At 36.9% G+C, this 12,017-nt stretch overlaps 1 long non-coding RNA gene across 1 annotated transcript; it reads right to left on the bottom strand.

The window, feature by feature from the left end:
• Nucleotides 1–277: 277 nt before the first annotated feature.
• On the bottom strand, nt 278–11,790 carry LOC138066280 (uncharacterized). The gene is made up of 4 exons (XR_011139544.1): nt 11,506–11,790; nt 9,969–10,161; nt 5,153–5,267; nt 278–3,928 (listed from the first exon to the last, which is right to left on the bottom strand). It is a non-coding gene; the product is annotated as an uncharacterized lncRNA (long non-coding RNA).
• Between the last annotated feature and the right edge of the window lie 227 nt (nt 11,791–12,017).

Genomic DNA, 12,017 nt, shown 5'->3' with positions numbered 1-12,017 from the left:
GAGCAGTCTTTTATAATTCTGAATACAGCTCTAAATGTAAACACTGTTTACATTTGAATGTAAATGCTCATAGAAGTGAAATATCAGAAAGGTGTGATTTGGCTCCTGTGGATCTCCTGAGCTTTCTGTGACTGGCATTTCTCCCTGGGGTAATTTATAAACTAATATTCCCTGTTGTGAGAACATTGGCAGGCTTGAGGAGTGAATAGCTCCAATTTTCACTCCAACATGCCTGGCTCACATCCAAAATTGCAGAAAGAGTATTTGCCACAAAAATGAGATGAAAAGGAAATTCTTATATATAGAGTTAATGACACAATGCAAAAATGGCACATTTTGAGCTGAGGCATATAAAGATACTACATATAACAAATAAAGGTGCATAGCATGGATTGCTAAGGTGGAATTTTTTAGATTATAAGCAAGTATAACCTGCTGTCAGTAATAAAAAGGTATAAATAAAATTATATAAATGAAAACAACAGCCTGTAAAGCCACAACACTAAATGGACATTGGAAGATGTATAAGTTCCCTTCTAAAATACTGGAATTTTTTGATCTAGCTTATGAGCTACATGAATCAACAGATATAGCAGGTTTGAAGATATACACTTCTTAAAGTGGAACTTCTTAAAATAGAGGAACTGTTGAAACAAGATACAGTAGCGTTAATGGCTGCCTAGACACCGTTCTATTTTAATAAGTGTCATGGATGCTTTGGGGCATATCAAAAATAAATGGCAGTAACTAGGTAGGAAGCCAAGCTTCTGTGACTTCCAGCAGAATTGCAATGCAAATAAACTCCAGTGAAGTCTTTCACAACCTCTCCAGGGTTATCTCTGCACCATTGTCTCCAGTCAACAATTTATAAACTTGGATTTGCTGATTATCCTTGTCTGGACAATAGACTCCAGGTGCTAAAGCCTTATATGATGTCAGACTTTGACAAGTGATTAAGACTAGACTTACTAATTTAACCTTTACCAGGGCACTGTAGTAAGTCTGTTTTAAAATGTTGAATTTTCTTCTCCCATCACTTTTACATCTGTGCAGGTCCACTGACTTCAATGAAGTTGAATATCATTTATTTTGGTATATGTGAGAAATGCAAATTAGGACTAAGGCATTTAAACAGTGGCCAAAAAGAACCTTCCAAAATCCTGAGGAGGTTGTATTTCAGAAGAAATCCTCATGAATGAGGGAAAAAAGATATTACACCAGGAATTGTTCCTGTCTTCTGCACTTTCAGTCTTGTTCCATTGCTTCACATACAGAAACAAAATTTTTTTTTTTCCAAAAAGGTTTAGCATTTCATATAAAACAAAAATATTTAGCCATTTATTAATATTTGACAGCTAAAGACTTGGTTGCCAAATCATTTACATGATTAATAAGCATTTTCTTATTATTGTAATTATATGCAATGATTTTTTCTTTTCTCAATTTCTCTATAGTATGTACAAGATATTAACAATTTATTCCCTATACTAACTACCTAAAACTCCTAGTGCAGGTATGTGTGCATGTGAGAGAAAGAGATTTTATACAAGAATACCTTAAACATACCAGAGAAAATGTGTACTCAAGAGGAAACCTTCAGATAACAGTGAGATGTGATAAAGAAATTCAAAACGCCTTGCATGATGACACTAACGTGGATTTGTTTTTATTTAGGAGATTTTTGAATTGGTAACACTGTAGAGAATAGTCAAACACGTGGACAAAGCTTCTTCGAGGAACATTTTGTTTCCAGCTATGCACATGAAAGATATTTTATGAGAAGAAAGTTGCTGTAGTCACAGACTAGCAAACCAAACTTACTAATTAACTGCAGTCTGCACCACTTGCACTTAGCGACGTGCACTGGCTGACAACACAGCATTCAGTGCCAGTTTGCAAACAAATTTAAATATTCAGTGCACAGCTTCTGGGAAGGAGGCCATCTTTTTTCTTGTTGTAGCTTTGGGATGTAACATTTATTAGTGACTTATGCTTTTTTCTACTGGCTTTGTGATGTCAGGAGAGTTAGCAGCATTTTCAATCCCGTTAAAGGGAAAACCACAAAGATATACAGTAGGAATGGGGAAGGAATAGTACAAATGTGAGGGATGCAGCAGCAGGAGGAATGTGAAAAGATACTTATTTAATGTTGGCTGGTAGTACAGCTGTCTGGAAGAACAAATTCTGTTTTGTGACAGATGTTGAAATTTTAAAATATCTTTACATTCTCTGTGGGAATGAAAATGATCTCTATTGAAAAAGTTCACCAAAAATAAATAAAAGCAAGGCCTGTCTCCACTCTGCATAGCTAATAACCAGCTTCAGTCTTTCTCTTTTCTGCCATTTGGCATCTCCCCTACTGACACGGAAAACCTTGACCCTCTACTGATCCAACACCCTTCTTCTGTCCCTCTTTCCTTTCCACCAGGACAAATGATACCTCAGTTCTGGTGGTTCCTCAACCTGAAGAAGAACTATATTTAATTTGAAAGGGAAATGTTGAAAGCTTTTGTCATGCTATTTGTTGTGGATCCTTGGAGATGACTGGTGTTAGCTTTACAATACATGTTGCACCAAGGGCTTATGAGCAGAACGGTGCTTCTTCAAACAAATAAAAGTATTCTTTTTTCCTTCCAAAATATATCTTGATCTGTAAAACATCTAAGATAGCAACTCCAGCTTGTCAGAAAGCAGCAAATACTTATTTGTGAAGGCAAGCAAAGAAAGAGTAAACCTAGGTTAGGCAAGGTAAAGCTGAAATGCAAACACTTCTTTAGAATCTGGTCTTATTCCTGGGTGAACAGCGTTCATCCCAAGGAAAACTGTAGTTTAAATCTCTGGCAATGTACAGAAATAATTTATAGACTCATAGCTTCTCTACTACTTATGATCAAGTTTCCAGAATTTTTTCCTATCTGACCTAAAGTCATCAATTCACAGGCTCTACTTCATGAAATCCATTGTGATTCCTCTTATATATATGCCCTCTCCTGCAAGCATGCTTCAGCTGGTTTACACTTGCCATGATTGAATTCATACTTTCTAATAAAATTTGTAAAGGAGTATGCTATGATGCTACAATGTGCTTGATCTCATATATAACCACAGTGTAATGATAAATGAAGTGATCTTTATGATGTATAAACTCCAGGGTGACACGCTGTGTGTCTATAAATGTTAGGTACCGTTATATGCTCTCCCAGGCCATGGACCATTTCTGGTCTTTACTCGCTAATATAATTTGACTCTAATTTCCTCTATAGAAGGGATTAAACTGGAGGCACCTCCTACCTCCACCTCCTAACACCACTTAGAAGCATTTGATGTATGAGTTAATTTATTCCATCTAATAATTAATCATTTTCTCTCTCATTGTAAAAATGTACAATGTCATCTACATTGCCTCTATTCATTTTACCATCAATATAGTAAGTGACATTTCCTGTAATTAAGTAGAAATATTACATTAAACAATTAAGATGCATGCATAACGTGGCCTATTCTGAAAAGTGAAACTGATCTTATGTACTGCACACGCCAGTGTAATTCTGTAATCCACATCTGAAGCCACAAAACACGGAAAAGAAATACACATAAATGACACTTCTAGTAATCTGGGCTTTTTGGGTGCCTGCCTTGAGCGGCCTTTAAAAAGCCCAATGATTTTCAGGAACAGGATATCAGCAATAATGTAGCATCGTTAACGTTGGGCCACATTGCTGTTTATGCCGCCCATGTACTTATAGCACAAAAGAGGAGTTCCATGGTGTTACTTCTGCTCTACCCTTTGGTCATTAAGGATTTCATAAAGACCATCATCCCTCTCCGTTCTCCTTCGAATGATGGAATAAAGATGAAAGATACTCAAAAAGTGCAGGAGTCCCTCTAGGAAGATCCTTGATTTGAAAGTACTAAACAATTTTCCATCCTAAAGAAAGAACATTAAAATCTATAAAAAGTTAAGAAGTGCAAAAATGAGAACATATTCAATGCCTAAAGCTGAAAAATGTTGTAATGAAAAGACCAACTCAATAGGGGGGGTTTGATAATGAACTAAAAAATAAAGGCCAGAGGTCTCTTTTGCCTTCTTCCATTTTTCTTATTATTTTTAATATAAGATAGAAGAAGTCTCTCAAATGCACAGTCTGTTGAACTAACAATATGCCACATTGAAAGCTACCAAGAGATAACACAATGAATGTTCGGTTTATAACTTTTAAAGGATATCGAAGTGGTGCATATAAGAACTGGAACTATCACGCTAGGTTAGACCTACAGAGTAAAAGACTGCAGCTCATCATTAATGCTGTCTTTGACATATCTGGTCATCACAGATAAATGAGATGGTGGTATGAGACTATCTATCAGACAGGTGTGATATAATCTGTCCCTTCGGTCAGATATCGCCTTCTTTTTTACAGCAGCATAACTCTCATTTTGACTGAGTTAAGGCTTGGAGCACAAGGTTTAACGGTCAATAAGTACTCTTACATTGTTTGCTTATCATTTATTATAACTTCAGGTACCGTTGTTATCCATGTAAATATTCAGTGTCACTCAGAATCTTCCTAGAGTTACTGGTCTGATTTCCTCTGAGAATGAATTCTGCCACCTATTTACACACTGTAGAAAATGTGTTTCCTTATAGTGTTTTCCAGTCTGTCTTTTTTTTTCTTACTTTTCTCTGTTATTATACTATTTGTCAAAGAAAAGAGATATTCTTATTCTACCACTTCAATATTATCCACTATTTTATATACTTTTTGATGCATTTGCTCTTATTCCTCTCCTTTCTAAATCAAACCATTTCATCTTTTCAATCTCTTTTCTCAAAAGCTTTTTCTTGCTTGCGATCACTCTCATTATCTTTCTCTGAACATTTTCTCATATATGATACATAAATATAAGACTTTGTTCTGTAAGATCCTGAATACTGTTTGTGACCCACCAGATACCTAATTTAAAGCATGCAAATATTCTCTCTGCTCTGAGTGGGACTTGTCATATAATTAAGTAAACGTTTAAAGACACTGCTGGTTAATGTTGCCAGATATATGTTTGTGCCTACAACCAAAAAAAAAACACATACAGTTTTTATTCGTCACCCTAGAAGGACAATTTATACAGCTATTGATTTCAGCCATATACTCACATGGTTAAAAATAAGCTCATAGTTAAGACTTTGTTTCTTCAGATTAATGCCAATCTGCATATGTTTGTTCCTGGAAGACCACACACTCGCTACAAGCATACCCTGTGACAATAATCTGCATAGAAATAAAGTGATATAGCAAAAGAAAAATTACTACAAGCCAACTGAATTATGAAACCAAATTACAGCCAAACACAATGACAATAAATACTTTCATCCACAGGCAATAAAATCCTGCATCATTAATAAAGCTAAGTGGAGAAAAATTTTGCTTGTCAATTTCATTTATAACTTAAATTTTATACTTTACCCTTACACGTTAGCTCAGTGCATTACACATCTCTCAGACAATTCCCCTCTGGCCCCAGCAATCATGAGTTACTGTGGTTTCAAAAAGTGGTGAACTGGGTAAATGGAAACTGATTTTCAAGGATGAAATAATGGCCTAATTCCAGAATGTAGCAGTTTTAAAAGAAAGACAGCTGAGACAGAGAAATAGCAAGGAACTGATGATACAGAGTTTAAAACTGCAAGTCCTCATGGATGTGGGAGACAAATCTGAGAGGAACTTAGGAATCATACTTATTAGAAGCATACTTAAGCTGTTTTGAGATTAATAATTCATGAGTTTGTATGTGCCACCAATAACGGCTACAAAAAGTGCTGTTTCTGACCTTCCTGGTGATTCAAACGCTAAGCCCGTTCTATATCCTAGCTTGTACAGGCCATTCAAGAGCCTTACCAAATTGAAAGAAAGGATTGAAAAATAAGGTGATAACCACTTTACTCTGTTGCCCGGTTTCAAGAAAAGCCAGGAAGAAATAACAGCAAATTGTCTCACAACTAGCTATGTAGTATGAGGGGTTGGTGTATCAGTGGTGTTAGTGAAGAAGCACCTCAGTAACAGTGCATTTGGCTCTCTTTAGTAGATGTAAATCAGGATAACACCACTGATAGCAATATACAGAGGCTGTCTGGGATCTGGTCGTGAATATTCTTTGCGATATCATTAGTTCAAGCACCCAGTCACGGGAGATTTACTGGATAGGGACCCAGCATAACAAGTGTTTCACATATGAACCAGTGATATTTGAGGGAGAGAAGAGAAACAGATGGAGACAAAACTTCTAGGGTTATAAACTTCTAGAGAAAGCAAAAAACTCATCTGCAGGCATCCAGGGAAACAGATCAAAAGGACTAATGGGCTAGATGTTGGGCTTCTCTTGAGATCTCCTTTCTACCAACTACAGAAACTAATCATTACTACCACCTCTTGTCCTTTCAGCCATTTAAAAGAATATAGCATGCCTGCTAGAGCCAGATGTTAGTTTTGTTTTTATTTTATGAGTGAGTGAGCAGTGAAATAGATCTTTTACTATCTCATTGCACTTATTTTCTTGTTCTATGTTTTTATGTGAGGGCACCTTATGAACACCCAGTTGTAAACTGCAAAGTTTATGGTTTATTCCTGTAATATGTTTCATATCGAAGCTGACAACTCTGTTGCAGTAGACGAAATTCAATCTAAGGAAGAGAAAGAGAAGCCTAGAAGCCAAGGAATAAAGAAAAACAGAAGAAAATGCACATCAGCTGTAAACTAAAGGAGCTGGTAAAGATTCTGAGGAGGCTTCAACCTAACGACCATGGCAGTCAGTGGAAATACTGCTAATGACTTTGGGTTTCAGTACTGCAATTCTATAATGTTGATTTCATTTATCTGGTAGCAAAAGAACTTTCACAAAACTATTCCAAAGCAAAAACTATGCTAGAATCCTTGGAATTCACAAAGGCATGGATTAAACTAGTGTTATTAACCCAACCTCTCTATTTGAAATTCCTGTACATACATAATACACTCAACTCCAAATCATTTCCAGATTCCTAATGATTCCCAGTATTATTACCGCTACTTGGTTCCAACCTTCTACATTTAAGCTCTTACTATAACCTTTGAGGCTTTCTGGATCAGGAAAGATTTATACTAGGCTGGAGATCAAAAGGAAAGATTTATTATAAGAGTAAACAAATGCACATCTCACCAGCTTCATCTGAATCTATCCAAATTGTAAGAATCTTGTGTTAGATCTTGTGTTGCGAAGAATTATTGCTTGCTAGTATCTACCAGTTGAGTTCCTTTTTGCAGTAAAACTTTCCGCTATAAATAGTGTTAAAAAGTGTAAAAAATATAACTGAAGTATAGAATATATCTTTTCCTGGCAAAACTGGCACCCTTATGCACTACCAGGCTAAAGGGGACTAATTTATCCCATCACATAGCATATGCTGAAGTCCATTCTTCTACTGTGAAATGCATATATATGTATATTTTAAGCCTAGTTTTAAATCATTTAAGTAAATATTTACATGTGCTTCTGTATTTTACCTAGAGAGCTGAATCTTAAGGACAGAAATCTGATTATGAAGAACTTAATAATTCAGTTACTGACAGATACTTTCCCACGGGGTTAAATAGGAGATTACCATTTGCTTCAATGGGTGTGTGTCACAACATTCAAAAGCTGCATGAAAATCAGGTATCTGAGTTAGATAAATCTCAATTTGATTGAATTCCTTTAAATAAAATTTTTCTAATTGAAAATATGCAATTTGGAACATACTTTTATACCAATATATCCAATGGTAGATTTTGCGTCATTAAAATTTCTTTGCATTGTAGCTTTGTGATCTGTATCCTTAAACACTTAGTAATAGAGTCCCGATTTGGTCCTTTTATCTAATGAATAACTTTTCAGAGGCAAAAGCTGCTTTCTGACTTTGCACCTTATTGATCCCTAGTGAATTCTCAGTGAATTACAATTCTGTGCACTAAAGAGAAAAAAAAGTCCCTATTTTTCTTATTAATTGAATCAGTTGTAATTGTGTACGATTCTTCATACTGAAGAAAGAGGCCTTAGCTAGATAGATTGAATGACCCAAAACAGTTTTGAAAATGGGTTACCACTACTGTAATGAATTTCTTGGGAAAGGAATATCCTGGGAAGAAGACAGTAGGCTCCACACATTTTCTCGCTTCATTGGTAGCAACTGGCAGAAAGGCAGAATATCTCCCCCTGCCCATGATAAGGTACTCCAGATCATCTGCAGTTCTTTAATTCTCTTGGTATGATGCATTGTGGCAGAAGCTCTACTGCTGGCAGAGCAGAACCCAGCATTACTGTATCAAAAAGCGACTCATGAATGACTGGCTGAGATGTCCTTTTTGCTGGTCACTGATTTAGGGAGGAAGCTGCCGCTCCTGAGCTGTGATGATGCTCCATATTCTGATCTCCACTTCAGCATGTTCCTGAACAATCTTTGCCATAACTATACACGGGTAGCTGAAGGCAAGAACCAATTGAAATAATCACAAGGGAACTATCAAACAAGGGAGAGGAAAGAGAAGTAACCCGTTACTATGAAGGTTATCTGCTGAATAAGCCCCAAAGAGTCATAGAGTTTTGGTTTTGGTTCCAGTCAATGTATCTGTAAATTTAAACACGGCACAACTAGTTCTGGAAACTGAGGAAAATGTCTGGTTTTCAAACTACTGGGGATAGAGACTGTCTCTCATATTGAGCTAATTCAGTGTCTGGTCCAGTAGAAACCCATTTTCATCTGGATTTTCCAAGGGCAATAACATCACCTCACTTTTTCTTATTTTCAGTGTGTTTTTGGCTATATGCCAACTTTTTCATGTTTTCTTTCATTTTTTCAACCCATCTTTTCTGATGTCTCAATGATTGTTTCTCATTAGTCCTCATTTCAGTATTCCCCAGCCTGCAGATACCCACTTATTGTCTTATATAACACAGATGTCTTTAAAAGATTTCCTCTGATGGTGAATTGCTGGCCTCATGACTTACACAATTTTCATTTGTGCCTATCTCTCTTGATCATCCCAGCATCCAACTAAGCATTCTGGTCCAGCTGTGTAAAGTGTATATTGGCCTTTCCTCCTCACTGGTCAGCATTCTGGAACACACACATAGCCTAATCATGCTCCTATATAATTTGCAAATTAGTATCACATAATATCCTTGCAGACTGTGTTCATCATCTCTGTGATTTGCATTTAATTCTCTTGATAAAAGTCATTAACTTCTACTATGCAGGATATAGACTCCAGTTTCCCAGGCTTAATGGAGTCAATAGATAACTAGTAAGCATAGTTAGCGGAGCATAGGGCACACCGCTTTTCCTTAAGGAAACATCTGAAATATTTCGGACGTAGTACTCTCTAAAAATGTCTCTTCCTTTCCATTGACTTTAAGGGGAACTCAGAAACAGCCACCCAGCTGTAGACATCTATGGTTTGGATTTCTAAGCTGTGACATGTATCTTCCCTTAATGACCACGTTGTTGTTTCCATCAGGTTACAACTGTAAGCAGAGTTAACACCACAGTGCAAATAATAAAGAATAAAACCCTCTAAAAGAAATACTAGGCTGTGAAATAATCTAACCAGGAGAGTGATGGAAAACTATTGGAACATCAGAGGCTAAACAGGACAAAGATATAGAAAATATGTTTCTGTGATTAAAAATATTTAACACTGCTAAAGCTTCCCATAAAGCAGTTTCTTGCTATTGCCTAAACAAAAATGACCAAACTCAAACCCATAAATCTTCTATAAATATGTATGTTCCAAGTTTCTATTCCATATCCTTACATTAACATAAGGCTGTTGTGCTGACATAGTAACTGTAGTGAAACAGGGAAACAAAATAATAGAAACTGAAACTACACTACTGAAGTCTGGCTTTATTTCTTTCTAGCTATTTGAGATGGAAGCTTTTATTTAATTGGCAATAATTACCTTTAATTGTCAGACACAAAGAATATTTTCTGTTGCTGCTGTCCCTCTAGAGACGGAGTTAAATACGGATATCATTAGAGTGTCTTCTGTCTTTTAGGCTTCCTGAGTCAGAAATAGTTGTTTTTGATAAATGTACAGTGACTTTTGTGGTTAAACCCCTTCAGATTCTTCAGGCCTTCAAATTCTTTGGACCCTAAAAGCAAAAAAGGTATTACACTAGACACAGCACTAGATGAGGAAATGAATGTGAGGCTGTCCTTAGAAACACAAGAAACTGCTAAAGAGACAAGGAAGGTGAAGTGTAAAACAAAGTAATAGAAATGAAGCAATTACAGAAACCACTGTGAGAAACATCACAGCCAAAAGAATTTTTTCTGACTAAGTTTTTGACTTCACATCACAGTTTGTTTTACTCTTACATGGATTCACAGAGATTATTACAGCAGGTAATCAGGAGAGAAAACTCTAGGAGCTCATTTTATGTTACAGGAATTAAAGGATTAAACATCTACACTCAATGACTGTGTTGTCATATGTTCCTGTGTAGCCTAGTAGTAAATCCTCAACGAACAGTAAGGTTGCTATCCACTTCACCTTTCTGAGGGCTCATCCTGGCTACTAGTCATATCAGGTATTAATATCGGGTAGGTTAAAAAGCACAGTGGCATCACTACTGAAGACGAGATGGTCCAGGATATACACTGAGGTACTCGCATGGTGTAGGTGATGGGTCTGATTTAATTTGTTCCATGGGCCAAGACACAGTAACTCATATTACATGAGCTAGTCCCTGAACTGGAAGTGCAACTGTGCTGTACCCAAAAGCAGTACAGTATGACGCTGTGCCTGAGCTAAGCCTCTCAAGAGCAGAAAGTGAGAAGAGAAATAAATTATGACCGCATCAGGAATCTTTCATCTAGCAAAACTGTGTAAAGGTGCATTCATGAAAATAAGGATCAGGACCAACGTCTCTTACTACATACATGTAAAATGCTACTAATCCTCTCCAAAATAAAGATAGAGATTTTTAATGGCATCTATTCAATTTCATTCACTTTGATTTAAATAATAACCAAGAGGCTCCCAACAAAATGCTCAAACACCTTAATGCACCATTAGCAATACAATTAAATCACAGCAGTGCCAAACATCTGATCAAGAACTTAGCCAACCTACAAAATTACTTTTCTAACTTTTCATTCCCTAGAAAGCTCACACTCAGTTCCTGTCCATCTAATTTACTTAGCCCTCTTTGAGAATCCCTGAGCAATTTTAGTGGAGCCTTGGAGGTCTGAAGGCACTGACAGAAAACCAACTCAGTTTGTTAAAGGTATTTGTCAGTGCAGATACATGAAGAAGCACAGAGCCATGAGGTTTTTCAGACAAGCCAGATAAAGGAGGAAGAATAAATTGCAGCTGTGTAAAGCAAGTACTCTCTTGCACTTCGACTTTGGTAAAGCAAAGTCCCACCCATTACATATAACTTGCTATTTCTCTCCCAACTCCTTTCTCAAGAATACCAGGCAAAAAAACCTACCTCTGAATCATATGTCAGAGAAAGAGATTACTTCCCTCCTGGAGAGCTGGGGTAGAAAAAACAGAACCTTGAATCACAGTTCTTCTTCCAGTCTGTGGCTGAGGTCTCTTACTGTTGGCCCAAGGCAAAGTCCCACATTTGCTCTATGGCAGCAGAGATGTAAGCCACTTCTCGGCTGTGACTTTCACACAGTCAGCACAGCTGTGCCAGCCAGCAGATCCCTTTGGAATACTCCGCTGCTAATGCAGCTTCACTCTTGCCCCACTGACACAATCTCAGAAGGACCTAAAAATAACCAAAAGAATTCACTCAATGCTGAAATAAACACAAGGGGCCAGATTGTATTGATGTAACTGAGATGAGGAATGTATTAATGTATTTGGGCTGTTGGTGTTCATCTTACAATCAGATTGCAGCAATGTGCAGATGTCTGTGACATACTGACTTAGCCTACCATGGAGAAACAGCAGTCAGCCACTGTGTGATCTGGACTTGCAATCAGTAAACAAAAA

The sequence above is a fragment of the Struthio camelus genome, chromosome 2 (assembly GCF_040807025.1).
Source record: "Struthio camelus isolate bStrCam1 chromosome 2, bStrCam1.hap1, whole genome shotgun sequence".
Classification (NCBI taxonomy): domain Eukaryota; kingdom Metazoa; phylum Chordata; class Aves; order Struthioniformes; family Struthionidae; genus Struthio; species Struthio camelus.
Note: the sequence above shows the minus strand (reverse complement) of the source record. Positions and strands in the feature narration are given on the sequence as shown.